The 24,948-nt window shown below is 44.4% G+C and overlaps 2 pseudogenes; one reads left to right on the top strand and one right to left on the bottom strand.

The window, feature by feature from the left end:
• The first annotated feature begins 8,905 nt into the window (after positions 1-8,905).
• On the top strand, positions 8,906-15,387 carry LOC120701095 (annotated as a pseudogene).
• A 5,255-nt stretch (positions 15,388-20,642) lies between these two features.
• On the bottom strand, positions 20,643-24,487 carry LOC120701094 (annotated as a pseudogene).
• Between the last annotated feature and the right edge of the window lie 461 nt (positions 24,488-24,948).

Here is a 24,948-nt window from a genome sequence, read left to right as displayed (position 1 = left end):
ACATAATAATAATAGTAATTTAAGTAAATTAACAAATATGCAACCATTATCAATTATGTGTAGCGTATAGGGTTTATATGTGTATATGTTTCTGTTATTCATAATAAATCGAAAACATTTCATTTTGATCCATGCAAAAATATTCAAAAAAAACTTTTCAATAGTAGCCTATACAATGATGTAATCAATTCGCATATTACTTGATTATTTGTTTGTAATTTAATGTTTCAATGCTTCTACTAATGAAAAAATAGTGAATGTAAATAATATTTATACCATGCAAAAATATAATATTATCTGAAGATGATATTATGTCATAATTGGACAAATACTATCAAGAATTGTGATAAATACGATGCGGTGCGTTACATTACATCACTGATTGAGAGAATTCAATATATAAATTATATAAAACTACTACTCATTATTATTATCTACTGGAACATTGATAATCTTCCTTTTGACGAAAGTGCCTTGAGCGTAATCACAACGTAAGTAAGGTGTGTCCTCTTTGGATAAGAGGATGCTAGGGTCAACGTCAACTGAGAATGGAGGAAGGTTATCAATCTGGTCATAATCTTCCGAATTGTCCGAAATATCCTCAACTCCAACTACTTTTCTTTTTCCGGGAAGAACTATGTGCCGTTTCGGCTCATTTCCAGCCTTGTCTGCTTCAGGCGTCTTATCCGACTTCTTCTTCGATTTGCTCGACATGTCCTTCACATAGAACACTTGTGTCACATCCTTGGCTAGAACGAATGGTTCATCTTTATATCTAATCTTTTTAAAGTCAACTATGGTCATCCCATACCGGTCCTTCGTTACGCCTCCTCCAGCCACCCATTCGCAACGAAATAAAGGGACAACTATGGGTCCATATTCAAGTTCCCATATCTCCTCTATGACACCATAGTAGTTGTTCTTTTCTCCATTACTGTTTACTATACACATGCGGACACCACTGTTTTGGTTGGTGCTTTTTTTGTCTTGAGCTCTCGTATAAAATATAAACTCATTTATTTCGTACCCTTGGTATTGCTGGACAGTGATTGATGGTCCCCTAGCCAGCCATTGAAGTTCTTGATCAACTGTATTGTTGCCCAATAATTTTCGTCTGAACCAGCCGTCAAAAGTTTTTATATGTTGGCGTGTAATCCAAATAAGATTCTTCTGTGGATTTTCAGACTGTATAATATTCATGTGCTCATCAATATATGGAGCCACCTTGGATGAATTCTGAAGAACCGTGAAGTTTGCTTGGCTGAATTCACTACAAGGGATGTTCACATTACATTTCTTTCCTAGTGTGCCTTTTCCCTTTAGTCGCCCCTCATGGTGTGACACGGGGAGCCCAATCGGATTGAGATCAGTAAGATAGTCAACGCAAAACTCAATGACCTCCTCTGTTCCATAGCCCTTAGCAATGCATCCTTCTGGGCGAGAACGTTTACGCACGTACTTCTTCAATACTGCCATGAACCTCTCGAAAGGGAACATATTGTGTAGAAAAACAGGAACCAGGATAGTTATTTCTGTCACAATATGAACTAGAAGATGTGTCTTAATATTGAAGAAGGAAGGTGGGAAGACCATCTCGAAGCTGACAAGACATTCGACAATGTCTTTCTGCAGCTTTATTAGATTATTTGAATTAATTGCTTTCTGTGAAATTTCATTCATGAACGCACAAATCTTTACAACAGTCAATCTCACATTTTCCGGTAGAACACCCCTCAGTATAACCGGAAGTAATTGTGTCATCAGAACATGGCAGTCATGGGACTTCAAGTTTTGGATTTTTTTCTCTTTCACATTTATTATGCCCTGTATATTTGAGGAGTACCCAGGCGGGACCTTGATACTGTTCAAGCAATCGAACATACTTTTCTTCTCCTCTTTGCTCAGATTATAGCTGGCAGGTTTTAAATAGTGGCGTCCTTTGTCTCTCTTCTCGGGTTGCAAGCCTTGTCGTCCAGCTAGCATCCACATGTCGCGCCTTGCTTCCAATGTGTCTTTTGACTTACCATACACTCCCAGAAAGCCTAGTAGGTTGACGCAAAGATTCTTCGACAGATGCATCACATCAATTGCGTTGCGAACCTGTAAGACTTGCCAATAAGGTAGGTTCCACATTATAGACTTCTTCTTCCACATTGGAACATGTCCCTGGTCATCCTTCGGAACAGGTTGGCTACCGGGACCCTTTCCAAATACTACCTTCACATCCTTGATCATCGAGAACACACGCTTTCCATTACGGAACAGAGGCTTAGGACGAGTTTCGGGCTCTCCTTTGAAATGCTTCCCTTCGGTTCTTAGGGGGTGATCGGTAGGAACGAATCGGCGCTGGCCCATGTATACGCACTTCTTACAGTGTTTCAAATAAATGCTGTCGGTTTCATCATAACAGTGGGTGCAGGTCATGTATCCCATGTTCGACTGTCCAGAAAGTTTTGCAAGTGCAGGCCAATCATTGATGCATACAAAAAGCAAAGCTCGGAGGTTGAAAGACTCCTGTTTATACTCATCCCACACATGTACACCTTCTTCTTTCCAGAGCAGTAAGAGATCATCCATCAAGGGTTGCAGGAACACATCAATATCGTTGCCAGGTTCTTTTGGCCCTTCTATAAGCACCGGCATCATGATGAACTTACGCTTCAGGCACAACTAAGGAGGAAGGTTGAACATACATAGGGTCACGGGCCATGTACTATGAGCGCTGCCAAACTCACCATACGGATTCATTCCATCCGCACTTAGAGCAAATCTTATATTCCTTGGGTCGTTGTCAAATTGAGGATACTCTCGGTTACGGTTTCTCCACTGGGACCCATCTGCTGGGTGTCTGATCATGTGATCCTCCTTACGGTCTTCTTTGTGCCACCGTATCAACTTAGTGTTATCCTTGTTTTTGAAAAAAGCGCTTCAGACGTGGTATTATAGGGAAGTACCACACCAACTTTGCGGGAACTCTCTTCTTTACCGGCTGCCCATCAACATCACCTGGATCATCTCGCCTAATCTTATACCGCAATGCGCTACAAACAGGACAAGCTTCCAAGTTCTCGTATTCGCCGCGATACAGGATGCAGTCGTTAGGACATGCGTGAATCTTCTGCACGTCCAATCCAAGAGGGCAAACCATCTTTTTAGCTTCGTATGTTGTTGACGGCAGTTCATTACCCTCAGGAAGCATGTTCTTTACAATCTTTAATAGCTCACCAAATCCCTTATTGGTGACACCATTAGTTGCCTTCCATTTCAGCATCTCTAGCGTGGTACCCAACTTCTTCTGCTCCGGTTTGCAACTAGGAAACAACGGCCTTTTGTGATCCTCCAACATCTTCTCGAACTTTAATGCCTCCTTCACAGTTTCACTGTCTTTCTGTGCATCAAGCAACGCCTGACCTAGCTCGTCAGGTGGCTCCTCTTGTGCAACATTTGCTTCACCCTCGTCCATTGGTTCATCTTGAAAGCCACCTGCTTCATGAACTCATGCCCAATCTGGAAGATTGTTATCACCATCGTCATCTTCTTCATTATCTTCCATCATAACTCCAACTTCGCCGTGTTTAGTCCAAAGGCTATAGTTACTCATGAAACCATTCAAGGCCAGGTGATTCCATAGAGTATTTTTTTTCGGAATTCCTTTTCATTTTTGCAAACACTGCATGGACAACACATTAAACCCTTTGGCAACCTATTTGCCATTGCCGCCTTGAGAAAAGAATCTAAACCCTGAATCCATGCCGAGGTGCTCCGGCTCCCGTGCATCCATTGCCGGTCCATCTGTACAAATTAAAAAAAATCATGCTCATTATCCCTAAAAATAGGTTACTATGAAGTAATTCAAAAAAAATGTGTCATAGGCCACCTATCTAGTAAATTTAAACTAAATAGAAAAATAAATTGGCACAATAACATATACACATGTCACCATGAAATAATTCAAAAAAATCATTCTAAATGTGTGATAGTCAAACTATATAGTAATCATTCTCTAAAAAGCAACAAATCAATTCTACCTAGCTCAAATTAATGAATAAATTAATAAATCATGCCCATTTTCCCTCATCCTTAAAATCCTTAAAATTTTGCATAATAACATATACACATGTCCCCGTGAAATAATTCAAAAAAATTACTCTAAATGTGTCATAGTCAAACTATCTAGAAAACCTTCTCTAAAAAGTAACAAATTGATTCTATTTTGCTCAAATTAATGAACAAATCAGAAAATTATGCTCATTTTTCCTCAACCTTAAAATCACTATTTTCTTTATCTAGAAAGCATGAAACAAAGAATAAACACCGTGAAAGAAGAGTGGAAGAAGCTACAAACCTTTGGTGCACTTGGATGGGTGAAATCCTCACAAATTTGGGGGAAAATGGGCAGCACCTCCCCTCTAACACGCCATGAGAGAGAGGAGGAGCTCGGCCAAATGAAATGGTCGGGCTGGTGAAGAAGGAGTGCCTGGTATATACATGGCAATTTAGTGCCGGCTGGTGGCTCTAGCCGGCACTAAGTGTGGACTTTTAGTGCATAGCCACCAGCCGGCACTAACTTGCAATTGACCAAGTTAGTGCCGGTTAGAATTTCCAGCCGGCACTAACGTGTCTTTTGACCGTTGTGGCATGCGCGCAGACCGTTGGGGGCTGGTACGTTAGTGCCGGTTGGTGTTTCTAGCCGGCACTAATGTGCCCGCCTTGTACTGCACAGGCACGTTAGTGCCGGCTTCTATTTGACCGGCACTAACGTGCTGGTACCAATATAACATTCTCCAGCACTAACGTGCTGGTACCAATATAACATTCTCCAGCAGTGTAATAATGAAAATAGGGTATTAGGAGCACATTTTTTATGGAGGTATTAGGAGCCAGCACATTGGAAATAGCGGGGACAGGTGCATACGGGCACACACAAACAATCAGCGTGCATCAAAGTGTATCGGTATGTCCTCACATGGAGCAGCGTGCAGTCCGCCGGCTGGAAGGAGAGCACGCCATTGCCGCCGTCGTAGAGCAGCTAGCTGCATCTGAAATTCTGCATGAAGTTGCCGATGACGGTCGTCTCGTTCATCGGCCGCAGCTTCGCGTTCGGCATCGCTGCGCTGAACCTGGACACCACCATGCACGCCGTGGCGGCCTTTAATTTGTCCACGGGCGCCCAGCTGGGATAAGGTGCGGCCAATTCGTCGCGTTCCAGGCGTGCGCTGCGAGATCGACATGGAGGATCCGGCACCCCGGCGTGCTCTGCGGCGGCCAGGATGCCGCCGGCACGCGGCGACCCCGGGGCGTGGTGACCCTCGCCGCGCGGTCTTAGACGAGCGAGGAAGACGGAGGAGGGTTTTTGTGATTATATATGCTCGTCAATCTCGGCCGGTAAAACTTGATCCAACGGTTGGTGTAGCACCTAGGGGGGACGGTATTTCATTTACCGTCCACCCCCGGACAGTATTTGATTTACCGACCTCCCCTAGTGTCCGTCCCCCTGTTGCCCGTCTGGCCGCCATCGTCGACGGCAACCACGCCGGCAGCGGCGAGCCGTCACGAGCTCCCCTCCCCATCCCCAGACTCCCGTCCGGCGCTGGAAGACCATGTGTCCATGTCTGCCGCCGCCTGGCGCCTCGCTCGCGCACCACACCTCGGCGTCATTGATTCAATTCGTGTCAGCTCCTGGGAGATCCGAGGACAGAGACCTAGGATATGAGCACATACAGCAGGCTGGACCGGGCGCTGCTGCTGCCGGACGCAAGGCAGAAAGGGTCTCGCGATCCAAGCCTGCTGCTGCGCGGGGACGTGCACCTGGAGGACATGGCACGCGGCAAGACCGAACGAGCGCCGCTGGGAACGCCGCGCGCCGTGGTGGTCTTGCTTCGAGGCAGGCGGCGTGCCGGCTGCGGCCACCGATGGCGGCTGGACTGACGCGTGGTCGAGACCTTGCCGGCTGCCGCAGGATCGGGCGGCTCTCGGAGCAGCTCGCATTCCAGGCGTACGCGGCGAGGACGAGGACGAGCCTTGATCTGCCGTGGCGTGCCCCTGGAGGACACGCGGCGGAAGCGGCTCGCATTCCAGGCGTGCGTTGCGCGATCGACATGGGGGACCCGGCGGCACCACGGCACGGCAGGACGAACCTGCTCAGATCGCCGGGGCGTGCTCTAAGGCGGCACGGCACGTGGACGGGACGAACGCGGCGAGGTCGCCGTGGCGTGCTCGGCGGCGCGGCCGGCATGCGGGCGGCGACCGGGCGTGGTGACCCGCGCCGCGCGGACTTAGACGAGCGAGGAAGACGGAGAAGGCCCTTTTGTGATTATATACTCGTCAATCTCAGCCGGTAAATCTTGATCCAACAGTTAGTATTGCACCAAGGGGCGGACGGTATTTCATTTACCGTCCGCCCTGGACGGTATTTGATTTACCGACCGCGCGCCCCCTGGGTCCGGCCGGCCGGCCGCCATCGTCGACGGCAAACCACCCGGCAGCGGCAAGCCGTCACGAGCTCCGCCGCGTTATCTATCACGGACGGAGGGCAGAAGGTTCTCAAGGCCGTCGATCCGCCTCGTGCCGAACGAGGAGGACCTGGCAGCGCGGCAAGACCGAACGAGCGCCGCTGAGAACGCCGCGCCCGGTGGTGGTCTGCTTCGGGGCAGGCAGCGTGCCAGCTGTGCGCGGCCACCGATGGCGGCTGGACAGGGCGCACGCGGTGTCGCTGCACCTGCACGCCGCGGCCCGGTGGGTGCTCGACCGGGACGGGTCGTAGTAGCGGGCTTCTCTGCCGGAAGCAGAGGAGGGAGCAGGTCGAGCACTAAGTCCAGAGAAGAGGTCGAGAGGTCGCTGCCAGTGCTGATGAGGCGATGACCGCCTCGGCCTTTTCTGCGGCGGGTGGCCGATGAGGTACTCGGCGATGTACTGGTCACCCTGCCCGCCGTCGACATGGGTGAGGGGGAGGCCGAGGCCGGCGCCAGTGGCGAGCGTCAGGGCGGCGCACAAGAGCGCGAGCCAGAGAAACAGTCTCGCCATTTTTGCTTTATCCATCCTTGCGTGCGTGCGTGGGGGAGAACAGTACGAGCATAGATTAACTGAAAAAAAATTCAAATCCCCAGGTTGAACTGTGATATATTCAAACTGAGTAAACACAAGAGTTTACAGGATTTGTGAAGCATTTAGTAACATGATCAATGAGGCTGATATCATCTGAATTTAGTCACACATGATGTTTTTATGAAGAGTAAATTGGACCTATCATTAAACTAGTAAATAATTAAATAAGATATAATGTTAACGGACGGAGTTGAGCTGATAGTCAGTTCATGAGCTTTGAAATTTTCATCCACCCTTAGTCTCCTGTCTTAGAGCATTTTCACTGGATCAACCATCCCTTTCCCCCAATAAAAAACTGCTATTTTGTGATTAGAGGTACTTCAGCACTTATAAACTTTTCCAACACTTATTACTATTTTCCTTTACCAATCCAACACAAATGAAAGGGAGTCATTCTTCTATCCAATTAATTGGTGATTGGAGCGAACGGGTGCCTAACGCCTAACCGTACTGGTTAGATGGCCTCAGCAGCACTCCTCAGATTCTGAGTTCGACTTTCGGTTGGAGTGAATTTTAGACTGAGATTAAAAAAAATCCTCTCGCTTGGCTACGCGCCAAAGCACATGAAAAGTGGTCTCGGCTGCCGGCCCGCTCTCACACGACAACCGTATGGGCTACAACAACTATCACAAAAAATGAATAGTTATTAATTATGGAAAGAGATATGAGTAACCTGTTGGGATGCTCTTATTTCCAAGGTGGATTCTTTTTACATTGAAACTACTCTCGTATTATATGTCAAAATCGTGCGGCATCTTTGGCAATGCTCCCTGCTCGACCTTGCTTTCATGTTGAGCATATGTCAAATCAACTAAGAACGTTTATATAAAACTCGGAGAAGGCAGCCCTAGCTATTATCCTTGATGACCACGGGATGCCTATGATAATTTTGTCTATTTCGAGACGATCGAAACAAGAAAATTTCAAATTGATGATTCAAAAAGGAGAAAATTTTCAAAATGACCCAAAGAGACCACCAATTAGACCAAAAACAACTCTAAACATGCATTTCAAAAACTTGAAGTGAAACCTTTCAATTTGATTCATTGAAATTTTGAACGGCTCAAACAAATTTTTTTGTTAAAAACCTTTCCAATTGGTTTGGAACAAATATATTTGGAGTTGATCGAGATGGACCTCCCACTATCCCAAATCAGAATTACCTTGACAGCTGAAAACTGTCAAGAAAACATGCAATTCCGGATTTTGGTAGTGTCAAATTAAACTGAAAAAACTTTCAACACTTCTAGAAACTTTTGACCCCAAAACTTGTAGACTGGTTCAAAAAATGTATACAAATTTAAAAGCATTCAATGAAACTTTGTACTAGTTGATTAGCGCCTAGTTTATACGCCACAAAGGATCGAAAGTTGTGGCCCACGGGAGTGAAACAAGGTAGATAAAAACTACCACTGTGCATGCAACCTAGCAGACCACTAGTCAATGCAGCTTATGTTAATTACTAGTACTAGCTAGCTGCCTAGAAATTTTGCCCCTGAACCGGCAGTACGAATAACGCCACGGTCGTCGCCGTCGACGGCAGCGCGCGCGTCCCCGCTCGACGGCGACAATCCCGGCAGGCTACATAGATTTCGTTTTACGCGCCGGGAAGTCGCGCCCGCGGCCTGCAGGGATAAGGACGCCCGCCATTGTTAATTGCTCGCCGGCCGGCCGTCCTCATGCCTCGCCATGTGCATCAACATCAAACGAATCAGCAACGGCAAAGCCCTCCTGATTTTTCAGCAAAATGAGATCAAACTAATCAGAGTTATTTAGCTTAGCTCGTTGACTTAATGGATCGATGATCTGCATGGACCCACCCACTCAGTCATGTACTACAATTCCAGTGCTTGCGATGCACGACGTTGACCGGCCTGTATACGACCGCCGCGTATTCATTCGCTTGCTAGCTTCGCCCATCGATCCATCGGCCGTACCAACCCGTACACATGATATATGGGCTACTAATTAACCACCTTTGCTACCGGTCAATCTAGTTTGCCTTTCGCCCCAATCAATATCATGGCTCCATCACCTGTTGTGCTGCTCTTGGTCCTTGCCGCAGTAGTGTCCATGCTTGGATCGTCCGAGCTCGCCGTCGTCCATGGCGACCTCGATCCTCCAGGCACCATTAAGCTGCATGCTATACCATTTCCGTCGTCTTCTACCCTCCGTTCCTCAATCCTCGTGGTTTTCTGTTTTCTCAAACGTACCTAGTTTTAATACATGCAGCGGGTTTCATCAGCATCGACTGCGGCATCGCCGAGAACTGGAGCTACCGGGACTCCAACTCGGGGGGCCTCCTCTACGTCTCCGACGCCGGCTTCGTTGACGCCAGGGAGGGGCTCAACGCCGTCGTCAGCCCGCCGTACGTCGACCAGGGCCTGGCCGACCGGTACCGCAACGTCCGCTACTTCCGCGAGGGCGGCGCCGCCACGCGCAGCTGCTACACGCTCCGGCCGGTGGCGCCGGGCGGCAGGAGCCTCGTCCGGGCCATCTTCTACTACGGCAACTACGACGGCCTCAACGTGCCCCCCACCTTCGACCTCTACCTCGGCGTCAATCACTGGGCCACCGTCAACGTCACCTCCGCCAACGGAGTGTACATCTTTGAGGCGGTGGACGTGTCGCCGGCCAACTTCGTGCAGGTCAGTGTCAGCTCAGCTGTTTGCCCAAGCTCCGGGTCTAATCTTGTAATCTCTAGTTTTTATGCCCATTTAATTTAACACTTATTACTCTATCCCATTCCCATAATACAAGGCGTGCATGTAATTCATCAAGATTTAAATTCTGAATTTTTTAACCCATACAATTAATCTTGTACAATGGAGATTTTATATCTTATAAAAATAATACCATTGGATTTGTGTTTTAAAGTTTTATATGACTATAATTTTGTCGCTATAAAATAACTTTTTATATTAAGACAATATCATTGAGTTTTTGTGTCTATACAATAGTTTTTTATACAACTAATAATTTGGGATGGACGAATTATCATACTAATTACTTTGTGATAATGACACTTCTTGACTAGCAATGTCTCATTACACACGATCTAAGAGTACCTCCAAGAGCTTCTTCAAATCCCACTAGCTAAATCTCATTTAGCTATCCAAAAGGTGGGAAATCCGACAGATTCTTCATCCATCCCCTGCTTCTTCCTGTCACCTGCAGACCTCTGCTGCCATGGCCTCTCATCTTGTCTTGGACTATTCTTGAGCTCAACAACACACCTCACTTTCAAGCTCCAGCTCGTCGGCGTTCCTCATCCGCCCCGTCGGCCATCACCAAGCCGCACAACATCTGCTGCGCGCCCGCCGAGCGCCCAACCAACCACCTGCCTGGCGAGCACCTGCCCCCACCGCAGTTGTTCGTGCAGGCGCAACCGCAGTAGGTGGTGAGGCCAAAGAGCGCGAGCGGCACGGACTCCATGGACTGGGTGGCCTCCGCCGCCGTTGTGGCTCGCGCCTCACGCGGCTGTGGGCACGAGCTCCGCTGCTGCAGTCGGACTGGGCGAGGTGGAGCCGGCGGGTGTGAGCTCCACCGCCGCAGCTAGACGGGGCAAGGTGGAGCTGATGGACAAGGTCGATGGAGGCGAGGCGGCGCCAGCGGGGGAGGGGGGCTCCACCCAGCGAGCGGGCGGAGGGCGGCGGCCGGCGGTCGGAGGTGGTGCATGTGGAAGCGGCAGAGCCCCATGGCGGCGAGTGGACGGAGAGTGGCGGCCGGAGGGCGAGCGGGAGGAGAGCGGAGGAGCTCCGAAAGCATCGCGAGGGAGGGCGCACAGGGAATGCAGGAGGGGATGGCGACCTGCGTTCACCAGGCAAACAAAGCAAGCGGAGGGGGCTAGTTAGCGAGTGGGATAACGAGGACCGGGTTTTGGAGAGTCTGTTGGATCCTATTTTTATTACTACAATTTTGCTATTTTTAACTAGCCAACCCATTTTAGAGAGGCTGTTGGAGATGCTCTTAAAGATTTCACACATGAATCTTATCTCCCCACGGATCTTTCCTCCATTCATAATTCCAACCAAACTGTCATTTGACTATTTTACAGTATATATAGATTCTCTTAAATCAATTACTCATCATAAGTAACTTGCACATGTACATACAGGTGTGCTTGGTCAATACAGGGTTGGGTACACCATTCATTTCTGGGCTTGACCTCTACGATCAACCAGTCGCTGCTTTTGCTCAGTCTTTCCCGCCCATCAGCCAATTTCGGTTTCAATCGGTACCAGTTCTGGCCAGGCTCTATACCATTCAGGTCAGTGTGACCTTCAGACTCGCTATCAGATTATACCTCTCGGTAATCAGATATTTGAAATAATCAGCATTAATTGGTTAATTATTTCTGTAGATTGTCTCACCACGATTTGGTTTCTTGAAAACAATAACAATAATAGGTACCCCTCTGATCCGTATGACCGACTCTGGCAAAGGTATGGCAACAATGCAGCATGGACCAACATAACAACCACAAAGAATGTGAACGTCTCAAACATCACTAGCTTCGACAAGCCAACGATGATACTGGGGAGTGCCATCACGCCGGTGAATGGAACTCGCATCGACTTCTCATGGACCTCGGATCCCGCCTTGGACAATGACAACCCAACCTACCTTTTGTTTCTCTACTTCGCGGAGTTAAGCAGGGTGCCAAGCAATGCGCTGAGGCAGTTTGATGTTCTTATCGACAACTCTGTATGGAATGGCAGTCAGAGCTTTACCCCCAAGTACCTTTCTGCAGAGGTTGTGAAAAGGATGGTGCAGGGTTCAGGCCAGCATACTGTCTCGCTTGTGGCCACACAGGAGGCCACACTTCCACCCATCCTGAATGCATTCGAGATATATTCAGTAAAGCCGATGACTGAGCTTGGGACCAATGATGAAGATGGTATGTCTTTATTAACACTCCTTTCACTTGGTAAACTGCTGCGAATCACTTGCATTGATCAGAGAGTTGCCTTCTTTTTGTCTTTCCATATGAACAGCTAAGGCTATGATGATGATCCGCACAACGTATACACTAAAGAAAAATTGGAAGGGTGATCCTTGTGCACCAAAAGCATTTGCATGGGATGGCTTGGACTGCAGCTATCCATCATCTGGTCCTGCATGGATAACAAATCTGTAAGTAGCACACTTAAAAGCATCCTACTATGAATCTCGAGAGCATTAAAGACAAATAAATGCAAGCATTAAAAACCTAAAACGAATGGAATTTTCCATGTACTGGTATTAACCTGATGTAGGATTTGTTCCAGGAGTCTATCATCAAGTGGGTTGACTGGTACAGTTGATTCTTCTTTTGGGGATCTAAAATCCCTCGAATACTTGTAAGCGACCAATATTGTCATTCAAAGTATAGTGGTTCATACATAAGAATATTAAAAAGTCTTCAAGTTCTCACCTCCATACATATAATACTTACCTGTTAATTCTGCTTATGGAAACTTAAAGCAGTACAAAATTCAGCTTTTGCTAATCGAGTATATTATCTACTCTGGTGTTTTCTAATAACTATATGGAAACTTCCAGGGATCTGTCAAATAATAGCCTATCCGGTCCAGTGCCAGATTTTCTAGCGCAAATGCCATCACTGAAATTCCTGTAAGTATTTTGTTTACCTGAAGTTACTTTATGATAATTGCATCACAATATTGAGAAAACTGAATTTCTGCAGTGACGTGTCAAGCAACAAACTTAGTGGACGGGTACCTGCTATTCTACTAGAAAGGCATCAAAATGGATCTCTTGAATTGAGGTTTGCATCGTATAACCAACTCATATTTCAATAGTTCACTGTATTTAATAAATTAAAGGAGATAAAGTAGAAAATCATGTATTAGATCCTGCTATTTGAATCAAACAAGTACGTTGTCAAATTTTATCTTTCTAAATTGAATTAATTTCAAGAGATGTTGCTCCAATGCTAGGACTGGTAACAACGCAGATCTATGTGATAATGACGCTTCGACCTGTGAGTTAGAGAAGAAAAGCAGCAAAACACTTGTTATTGCAATAGTGGTTCCAATAGCAGTAGCAACTCTACTGTTTGTGGCTGCATTTCTCATCCTCCGTAGAATAAGAAATAGGCAAGGTAACATTTCTTTTTGGGAATTATTTTCAGAAACATCAAGGAATTCGAACATCTAAATTTGAATCTACTGAAGATTGTTCATATGTGACATGTGGTTCTTTTCTAGACAAATGGGTGGCAACCAACTCAAGACTTAATAGCAAAGAAGATAGATCAAACATATTTGAGAACAGAAAGTTCACATACAAGGAGCTAAAAGCTATGACTGCTATCTTCAAAGAAGAAATAGGGCGAGGAGGTTTCGGTTCTGTCTTCCTAGGATATTTGGAGAACCAAAGTCCAGTTGCTGTTAAAATGCGTTCAAAAACCTCCTCTCAAGGGGACAAAGAGTTTTTAGCAGAGGTAGTCGATTCAGTTGTATTTTATCTTCTTTATGCATTTTGAAAACTGAAACAAAATGTTCTTATTACATTTTTTAGGCTCAACATTTGACCAGAGTTCATCACAAGAACTTGGTTTCCTTGATCGGATATTGCAAGGACAAGAAACATATGGCCCTTGTCTATGAATACATGCACGGAGGAAATCTAGAGGACCGTCTAAGGGGTAAATTACCAACTTCCTGGACCCTCAGAAAGGAAAAAAAAAACCTTTGTGCCTAGTTGGTTTAACATGCTCTTTTACTCACCACCATGGTAAATGTTTTGATACGTACATTGCAGAAAACAAAACAAAAATGATTGTTAGTGATAGGGATATTTGTTAGGTGGATGTTTCTAAAACATAAAGTGTAGAGTATTGTATTTATTTTCCACCATATCTAACATATGTTGTCGAGATATCTCAAGGGCCCTAACTTTTATGTCATGACACACTTTTGACATGCAACGTGACCAGATTTCACCAACCATCTTTTTCATCATTTTGCACAGACCTTGGTATATAACCATTTTGTTGTGATCACTCATCACAGGAGAGGCCTCTGCTGCTACACCCCTCACTTGGCATCAACGTCTAAAGATCGCGCTCAACTCCGCCCAAGGTTAGTAAGACTAGACTTGCCCGAATTAGAGAATTTGTAGCAAGCGATGCATCCTGAATTCCTGATGCAAGTGCATCTGTGTCATACTTTATACTCTATCCGTTCTAAATTATAGATCGCTTTCGTATTTATAGATGCATAATTTTTAATATGTTTCTAGACATAGTCCCCCTAAAAAACTGTATCTAAACATAGCGTATATTTAGGTGCATATCAATGCACCTAAAAATGCTAAAATGATATATAATTTGGAGCGAAGGGAGTACTTGATAAAGCTTGCATGCATATATGAAATGCTGCCTATTTACCTAAATCTGACAAAATTTTCACAAATCCAACTAACCATAAACTCTACCGCCTCATAATCATCGATGCAGGATTGGAGTACCTACATAAATCATGCCAACCTCCACTGATCCATCGAGATGTAAAGACAAAGAATATTCTGCTATCTGCTGACCTTGAGGCGAAGATAGCTGACTTTGGGCTCATGAAGGCGTTTGCCGACGAGTTCAAGACCCATGTCACCACCATGCCTGCTGGTACCCTGGGGTATCTTGACCCTGAATACTACAACACATTCCAGCTCAGCGAGAAGAGCGACGTATACAGCTTCGGAGTTGTTCTTCTGGAACTTATCACAGGCCAGCCACCGGCAGTCCCCATAAGCAACACCGAGAGCATCCATGTTGCCCTATGGGTGCGCCAGAAGCTCTCGGAGGGTGACATTGCAAGCATTGCTGACCCAAGGATGCAAGGGGAGTATGATGTCAACTCTGTTTGGAAAGTTGCAGAGTTGGCGCTGAAGTGCAAAGAACAGCCATCAAGGGAGCGACCGGCTATGGCTGATATTGTAGGAGAGCTCAAGGAGAGCTTGGAGCTGCAGGTGTCCTATGCAATGGGCTACTATTGCTCAGCCCCGAGCAGCACACTCAATCTCAGTGCAACAAGTGTTGATGTGTATAGCGATGATGCCCAACTAAGTGATCACCCAGGAAAGAAAGCTTTGCCTGAGTTGCAGCAGGTAGGCATTGCATCTGCAACTCATATAGGTCCTGCACAAAGATGAGACCAACCGATCAACTTTTGTATGTTTTAGTCTCTATTTTGTATTTTTTATCCTTTCACGAGGAAAGTCTAGATTTTTTATATAAGGTGAGGAATTTGTCATAAATTTATATGTTCTATAATTTGAGTTATAAGAATCTTCCAGGTCCCAGCTCTATGACTACACCTATGAATGTTGTCAGCTCAGTCTAATAAAAAATACTCATTCCCTACATATATGTTATATCTAGGTACATAGCAAAGTCTATGAACCTAGAAAAATCAAAACAACTAATAATTTGGGATGGAAAGAGTAGAAGAATTTCAAAGTGGAGCCTAATGTCCAGAAATATAGAATACTCGATCAATGATCGCTCGAATTATGACAGAAATTGGCCAAAAACCAAAAAGGCCATGCTTGCCATGGTTTTCAGATTTTTCACCAAAGCTTTATGTGATCAAGTTCCTTTATTCTCCGTCTCCATCTGTTTCAAAATAAGTACATTTCTTGAATATTTCAATCAAACTTGTGGTCTTCAGAAATGACCTATGTGCATTAAAGCTGCTAATTAACCAAACCTATCTACCACAAGCAATGTAGTGATGGAACATTAAAAAATGAGGACCAATGGTGGTCACCCTTGGATGACGAGTGATTAACAATATTGTGTGGATTTGATATCTCTTGGCTCATGATGTGCAGGCTGTAGGATGTGACATGATGACCGACGGTATACGGTCAAGGTCAAGCGAAAAGTTCATGCCGATAGACCAATGGCGGCAAATGATGAACGCAAGTAGACTTGGACTGAGGGACCCGAGGAAGCTGGGCAGAGTCATGGGTGATCCGCATGGTGCACAGAAGAACAAGAGTACAAGGACGTGATGAAGATAGCATCAATCGAGTCAAGGAGTGAGGTGATAGCAAGTTCGAGAGGTTGCCCTTGTGGCGGGAGTGCGAAAGACTTGAAGATGTCGTGGCACTTAGCGGAGGCCGGACATGCATCGACATCGTGGCCGCGAGCCGGCCATGTAGAGATGGTAGGTTTGCTGTTTTGGGCCTCAAATTTGGGGGCGCGTACGGTGTGGTCGGATGGCGTTGACGAGGACACATAGTGTCATTACAAAGTTTGTGTCGAGGCAAAGAAAAGTCGCGAAGATGGTGTGTCCATCCGGTACTACAAGAAAAACTTGGACGGTTTTACCCCTGAAGGGGTATTGGGTTGTGTGCTTCTTGTAAGGGCATTTTGGATATTTGCCAGGTGCTTTTATATATATATATATATATATATATATATATATATATATATATATATATATATATATATGTGTGTGTGTGTGTGTGTGTGTGTGTGTGTGTGTGTGTGTGTGTGTGTGTGTGTGTGTGTGTGTGTGTGTGTGTGTGTGTGGATAGACCGTTCAAAAGCTATTATCTCTTTTGGTGGAGATCCTCTCACCTATTTTGTGGGAGATTTTTTAGAGTTCGAGAGAGGGAGAGAGGAGTGGCTCTTTGTTTGAGCTTTTTGCCACCCAAGCTTTGTGTGATGCTAGGAGTGTCTTTGTAACCGGACCTCATAAAATGATTCAAAGATCAATCTCGTTTTCAATCTTGTGCCCTCGAATGTTTTTCTTTTTCTATGATTTTCAGGCAAATTTTCCAATGATTTTTGTTCATTGTGATTTAGGAGCAAATTTTCATGGATTTCTTGAGGGGTTTTGTTGTTAGGATCTTTGTGAGCAATATTGGTTAAATTCCCCCTCAAATCTCTTGCGAATTGGCTCGGATTTCGAGTTTTTCCCAAATCATGTTCTATGACTTCCCCATGGTTAGTTTCGATGACATGTATTAGCACTAGAAGGAGAGTGTCATATCAGAGATGAAGAGGGATTGAGAACACATGATTTATTTAGTATGCAAATTCGGTAGTAGCAGATCCAAATTCGAAATCCTCATATCCAAATTACTTGAAGAGATGAGGCAGTGGAAGGTGGGCATTCGGTAGTAGCAGATCGAACACAAATCAACAAGGGTCAACAAGGATGAGTCACAAATTAGCATGGATCAACAGAAATGACTCACAACATAGATTCGCAGCGAATACTTGATTTTCTCGAGATCTTTTTTCTAGATCTCTCTTTTCGTCGCACATCTATGGTTAAAATTTCATCTCATTTGTTGTGTTTTGAGGGAGTAATTTGCATCTGAAATCTCGATTTTGGTCTTATCTTTCCCTTTTTGCTTTTGTTGGTGCGCATGTCATTTCGAGCAGAGAGGAGAACCCAAGTGCGCAATCCGAGGCGGGGCAAGCGGCGCTCGGAGGTCTGCGCGCAGCAGCGCACGGCGGCACTTAGCTTGCGTGGCACATGAGGCGGCACACGTGATGCCGCCGGCTTGCAGTGCACGCTCACGCCGAAAATATTAAGAGGAGCACGTGCAGGTGGGAGGCGATATGTCACCGAAGGCCCACCTCCAGTCCGGGGAAGCTCCCCCAGTGCTGTTGCTGCCGCACTGTTCAAGATGCCGGGGCTAACAAGAGGTGGGAGGTGGGGGGAGCGGCCGACAGTGATGTCGCCACCGACCGGGGCGGTGGTCAAGGTAGCGGTTAGAGTTAGGTTTCAGATTTTCAGTGTAGAAACTTCCATGGCCAGTGGCTATAGAGGGGAGGACGGGGCCAGCGGCAGCCCTAGGTGGCGGTGGGTCAGCGGGTGGTGCGAAGCGCCGCCAATCAGACATGGCTGGACCCCAGTGGGCGGTGGACGGCGGCGGGGCAAGAAGAAGTCCGAAGTCAAAAGTGAGCTCTCGAAAGTGGGTTAGGTGGTACGGTACCTAGAGCCACCACCGATCGAGGCTACATACGAGGGGTCGGAGGTGGGCTCATCAGGAGAAGAAGATGAAGAGCCCGGCGCGAGACTTCTGCGAGGACCTGGACTCCCAGAGCAAGCAGGCCGGGCAACGTGCAGGCGGCACAGCACGTTGCAGCGAGGCAGGCAGCCCAGCTGGTGTGCGCGGCCCATAGCGCTAGGGGCGGGGCAAGGCTAATAGTTGAAGTGTGTACAAAGTTTGTGCCAATTTGACCAATATAGCATTCAGTTCCGGAGAAAATCTAGTTGATGCCTGTTGGGTGATCGAAGGTCGTCGAATCCAATGCTGTGGGCAACTCAGCTTTTCAGTTGGACCTTGAGATCCCACGTAATTAGCAGATCTGGGCCTATGGCTCCTTTGGATGCAGCCCAAGTCGTGGTCCAAAATATTCAAGTATCCCTCTTCGTCAATCTCGAGGATTTGTCTGCTCAGCCTTCGAAAATACTCATAGGAGTAGGGTTTGTGTACGTGTGTTCATAGGGATGTGAGTGTGCGTGCATTGTGAGTATCTGCGTTGTACTATGGCCCTGTTTAGTTCTCAAAAAAAATTTCTCCAGTACCCGTCACATCGAATGTTCGGGCACATGCATGGAGCATTAGATGCAGTTGAAAAAAATAACTAATTATACAGTCTAACTGATTAGCACGAGATGAATCTTTTAAATCTAATTAATCCATGATTGAACATTATTTGTCAAGTAACAACGAAATGTGCTACAGTACCAAAACCAACAACTTTTCACCAACTAAACAAGGCCTATGTAATCTCAAAAAAAAATGCCCCTCTCTGAATCACCAATCCTTTATTCTTTTATTATCTAATAATTCTTTTTAGTAGGAATCTAAAATAGACTCTGCCATGCCACCCAAAAATAATTGATCACGTCTAAAATTTTGTCAAGCATTAGCCATCTAAATTAACATCAAATTTGACAAATTAATGCTGGAGGAGTGGTATCTGAAATGGATCACAGTATCACGACTTTATTATTGTTTTCTTTAATTTTTGCGTGTAGCATTATTGTTGTACTATAGAAATAAATTCTAATACATGTATATATGGATGGTTGCTGGTTTTTACATTGACAGTTATTGGGCTGCTGAAGTCAATAGAAGCAGGCATCGGCAGATCGCGGCTGTATGTATAGGATCAGTGAATATTCAGGATCAGTTTGGTCTCCAGCAGCATCCATTTTTGCAGCAATTAGGGTCGAATGTGCAGAAAATCTTCTCCGGGCAGCAAAAGCAGACGGCATCCTCGTTAGCGGCGAGTACTATGAATAAAACCATCATAGAGAAAAAGAGAAAAACAACTGTCGCGTCATATGATGCTGCGATGCGAGCAAGATGGTTCCCTGGTCCGTTGAATTAGTAGCTCTCTAGGATATTCCTTCAACAGTCAGGTCGCACCCGCATTATTGGCTTTATTTTTTCTAGGAATCTCATCTTGATTATCCGGTTCCCTCCTTTTTTAATTACTATGGGCTCATAGAGGTTGCTCGTTTAAGATGCTTTTGCTAATGGTTAGGGTTGCCTTCATTTAAAATGAATTAATATCTAGGGCTATAATATATCATCATCTATCAGATCAGCTGTTTGTGTTATGTAGTCAGTAATGACTAATGAGCTACTGTACCTTTCAGCACTGCAGTGGGTGTAATGTCAGGTAGCGATAGTTTCGGTGGTGTTTCTTCTGCATATGGTGCATTACCTTGATTGCATTGCAGTAATTATTCTGTTATTCACCTCTATAAAAAGAGGTCGCAGTATGTGAACAGGTACCAAAATGGTTGAAACAATCTGTTTAATTTTTATTCAATTGTATACCTCATCAGATTAATCCCTGTTATGTAGGCACAATTAGATACCTAGAGTTCTGTCTTGCAGGGTAATCTGATATCTCTGATTGGGAAAGTTCAATTTTGTCATAGGATTCTACTATGTGGTTCTATATGAAAGCTGCTCAATAATATAGAAATACGAATTTATAATGCAAGCATTGGTTGATCTTTTGTGAAATAGTAGTTCTGATCTATAATTCAGTTTATAGGTTGTGACGACAAAGAACTTCTGAGACTATATACTATGGGCTATAGAAAGAGTGGACGATGTAACAAGGTCACAGTTCGCAAATAGTTGGTGTCATTAGGTAATGAACCCTCTATATTGGGTACTGTTGAAAATACTTATCAATCTTGAATAGAGTGCTCTCTAGAGTGCTGCAGACTAGCTAAATTTCACCCTTCGTATTTACATTTGGCAACTCACTCCACAAGATTCTATCTCAACAAACCTCTTAACAAATATAATATAGGCAAACTTGTTCACATCAGATGCTGTTGACGTACCCAAGAACCATAGCAATCAGGAGATTGGGTTTTGAGTCTTGATTCTATTTCCTATACCCATTAAATTTTCTGTCTCAATGTTTCAGCTATTATCAAACAAGTTCTCTATATATCTAGCTCCACTTGAAAATTACATATTCAGTTTCTATCATAGGCATACACACCATTCATCGATGGAGGGCTGCGCAACTAGTTACTTGATTTAACAGCTCAACGACATGATGAAATAAAATTTTCTGATGCATCTTTGACTTACTCCACGAATTATTGACCATCATCTCATCGTGGTGCAGGACCTAGTTGAGTTGATGATCTATTGTCTAACTGTTCAAGCTCAAGCACAGTTTCCTGTCTTGGATCACTTCCTTGTGCATCACTCTGTAAGTCAACACTTGCAGCACTGAGATTAATTGTGCTGCTCGGTGCTGAGCTGTAATATCCCATTGCATGCAGCACATCCAGCTCCATGCACTCCTTGAGCTCCACCACAACATCAGTCATTGTTGGCCGTTCCCGTGATGGCCGCTCTTTGCATTGCAGTGCCAATTCTGCAACTTTCCAGACAGAGTTGACATCATACTATCCTCCCATCCTCGGGTCAACAATGCTCTCAATGTTGCCCATTGAGAGCTTCTGGCGTACCCAAAGTGCAATGTGAATGCTCTCAGTGCCAGTAATAGGGACTGCTGGTGTCTGGCGTGTGATGAGCTCCAGTAGCACAACTCCGAAGCTGTACACGTCACTCTTCTCACTAAGCCGGGATGTGTTATAATATTCAGGGTCCAGGTACCCCAGGGTACCTGCTGGTTGTGTTGTGACGTGGGTCCTGTAATCGTCGGCAAACACCTTGGTGAGCCCAAAGTCAGATATCTTTGCCTCAAGTTCAGCTGATAGCAGAATATTCGTTGTCTTCACGTCCCTGTGGATCAGTGGCGGTTGACATGCCTTATGTAGATACTCCAATCCTGCATTTGTGTGCATGAACTGGTAATTAAGTTGCAATTGGTAAGCTTGGGTGGGTTGGAAGAAGCTAGCTTAACTTGTTGAGGCATTTCCAGATCTAATTGGGCAATCAGATGGTTATTAGTGCACACATACTACTATTTTGGGCATTGCTACGGTACTCCATTTACCTCTTAGGAGGTAAGAGGTCAAATAAATCTAAGCCGTTAAATTTTCAAGGATTAAATCCATCTTAAACATAAAAAATATCCGTGCTTAATTATCTTGCATGCACGCAGAATTGCAGATCCGAAAATCATGGAACTGCAAATCTTGTTTTCTAATCATGCGTGCAGGTTGTTTCACCTAAATCATGCATGCACGTACGTGTATGGAAAAAGCAATATTAGTCTCGTTGGAGTGTAGAAAAATTTTCTAACAGTTAAAAATAACATGTGCACATGTATTTATGTCACACTATAGAAAATAAACGCCTACCTCTAAGCTACATACATCTCTCTCTTTTTTTTTCAAGTCATTCGTTACAATCATGTCACGTTAGACCAAGTCCTACCACTAGATTATTATGTCATGATACATATGTGCAGCTGTCATGCTACATGGTTGTAAAAATATTTTTTCTGATCAGGTTTGTCACGTATACATGTTATTGTCACTAACATGTTTTTTTTTTCAAAGTGACCACACACCTCACGTTTGCTTTTGTTCACGTTAAAACAAATCTGAGATCTCATCAACTAATGCTTATGACCGCACATCACATGGAAAAAACAGAAATATAAGATCTCAACTAATATGCATGCAAGTTAGTTCTAATTCTCTATTTTCTAATTTAAAATATATAAACTAAATATTAGAACTATTACCTCCTAAGAGGAAATATGGCATTAGATCAACGGTCTACAGTCACTTTGGTGTACCGTAGCAAATCCCTTAAGTTCTATATACCATGATACATCATGTATATCTATCTTACTACTATTTTACTATTTGAGATGTGTACAGGCTTACAAACCATGGGCAGAGTCGAGAGCAATCTTGAGACATTGATGCCAAGTGAGGGGTGTAGCAGCAGAGGCTTCACCTGCGATTGATGGTCACAACAAATTGGTTACAACAAGGTTTGTGCAAAAGCACGATAGCATAGCATGTGGTTCGTTGGTGAATTAGGACAGTAGTGTGCCAGTTACTCAATTCTGATTCTCATGATAAAACTCAGATTACGCCATGATGGTAGCAATAGTAGATAAATAAAGTCGACACATTTCAATTGGATGGGTTTGAAACCATAACCAACCCCCATAAGTAAGATTTTTTTTGGCATATGTTTGGAAAGGCTGGACTTGTGTTTTACAAAGCTGAAATAGAAACCTAAAAGCGAGTTAAAGAGTATGTTGAAATATTGGGCACCTAAAAGTAATTTTTTCCCTTTCTTGTGGTACCATACCTCTTAGACGGTCCTGTACATTTCCACCATGCATGTATTCATAAACAAGGGCTAGATGTTTCTTGTCCTTGCAGTATCCAATCAAGGAAACAAGGTTTCTGTGAAGAACTCTTGTCAAGTGTTGAACCTGAAATATCAAATATGTAACAAGAACATTTCTTTCAGTTTTCAAGCATTCATTTCTTTCAGTTTTCAAGCATTCACACAGAAGACAAATTCTACTGAATGGCCTACCTCAGCTGAAAATTCTCTATCCCCTTGAGATGTTTTTGAACACATCTTGACAGCAATTGGACTTCCATTCTCCAAATATCCTAGGAAGACAGCACCAAATCCTCCTCTCCCTATTTCTTCTTTGAAGTTAGCTGTCATGAGCTTCAACTCCTTGTAGGTGAACTGTCTGTTTTCAAATATATTCGACCTTTCTCGAGGGCTAGGAAGCCTTGAGTTGTTTGCTGTCCTTGTAACTACAGCCAAGACACATCTTATATAAGCAACTTTCAGTGAATACAAAATCTGTGATTTCGTTTATGAAATATTACCTTGTTTATTTTTCATTCTTCGAAGGATAAAAAATGCCACCAGAAATAGTAGAGTTGCTACTGCTATTGGGACAACTATTGCAATGACAAGTACTCTGTTGCCAATCTTATTCTCTGGTTTGCAGGTAGAAGCACCATTATCGCACAGATTTGTGTTGTTACCAGTCCTAGCATTGGAGAAACACTGTCTGAGTAGTGAGTAGGTAAAGTGGAGAGAAAGTATGTGGTAACTGCATTTGTTTTGTTCTAGCAGTAGGGTTACTTTATTTTTCGAGCATCTAGGAATCACTGTGTAATCCTTCAGAAGGAACCCCTTTGGATTAAAAGTGAGTTCTTAAAATTAGCTACATGATGGCCTTGGCGGTGCGTGATGTCCAGACCATTGAAAAATGAGCTTGTAAGTTCTAGTTGAGACTTAGATATGTTGACAAAATGACAAAATAAACATGTCAATGCAAGAAGTTATGCACCCTATTTTCTTGCAACGAAAATGTGCCTAATCCTATGAACACAATAGGTTACAGATGGATGCAGGAGGCTGAGAGCATTTCAAGCAAAGCTAAAGTGCCAAAACAGATACCATCTCCATCATTTGTCGCAAGTTCAGTCATTGGCAGCACTGTATATATTTCGAATGCATTCAGGATTGGTGGAAGAGTTGCATCTGGTGTGGCTACAAGTGATACAGTATGCTGGCTTGATCCCTGCACGGTCCTTTTCACAAGCTCAGCAGAAAGGTATTTCGGGCTGTACCCCTGGCTGCTGTTCCATGTAACGTTATCGACAAGGATATCAAATCGCCTCAGTGCATTCCTTGGTAACCTCTGCACCTCCGCAAAATAAAGCAACAGGAGGTATGATGTGTTGTCATTGTTTATGGAGGAATCCGAGCTCCATGTGAAGTCGATCCGGGTTCCATTCACAGAAGTGGCGGCACTCCACAAAATCTTCGATGGCGTATGGAAGCTGCTGATGTTAGAGACGTCGACGGCTGTTGAGGTTGTTATGTTGGTGCATGCATCAATATCACCAAAAGACTGCCAGAGCCGGTCGTATGGATCAAATGGGTACCTATTGTTTTCAGGAGATCAATATGAACAGAATTGACGAAAAGACGCTGGAATGTTAGGCAGTACTAGGTGGAGACAACTTTAAAACATTAGGGATCTGAATGTAAATTATAGCTTTGTTTTACAATGGAAGAGGAACGAGCTTTCAGTCAGAAATTTTAGAAGATTTGTGGGTTTGTTTTTTCAGAAAATTTGATGATTAGAATTTATTTACCAAAATCAAACAATGATTTAAGGCCTTTTGGAACACATTAAAAATGGAAGAATGTTGAAGAATTCCCATCCAAGTGAAAAAAAACCCTCCTAATAGCATGTTTGGATGAAGCTGACTTAAAGGAACTCTATAGAATCTGTCATACACAATTTTGGAGCAAAAAGTGGTGCTAGTCTAAACTCATCTTGACATTATTTCTGAGTTTTCAAAAGTAGCACCCATCTTTTTCACTCCTGTGATCCTGTCTGTCTCTAGCTACCTA

This window comes from Panicum virgatum, chromosome 3K, assembly GCF_016808335.1.
Source record: "Panicum virgatum strain AP13 chromosome 3K, P.virgatum_v5, whole genome shotgun sequence".
NCBI lineage: Eukaryota > Viridiplantae > Streptophyta > Magnoliopsida > Poales > Poaceae > Panicum > Panicum virgatum.
The sequence above is the reverse complement of the archived record's forward strand: the minus strand, read 5'-3'. Positions and strand labels throughout refer to the sequence as shown.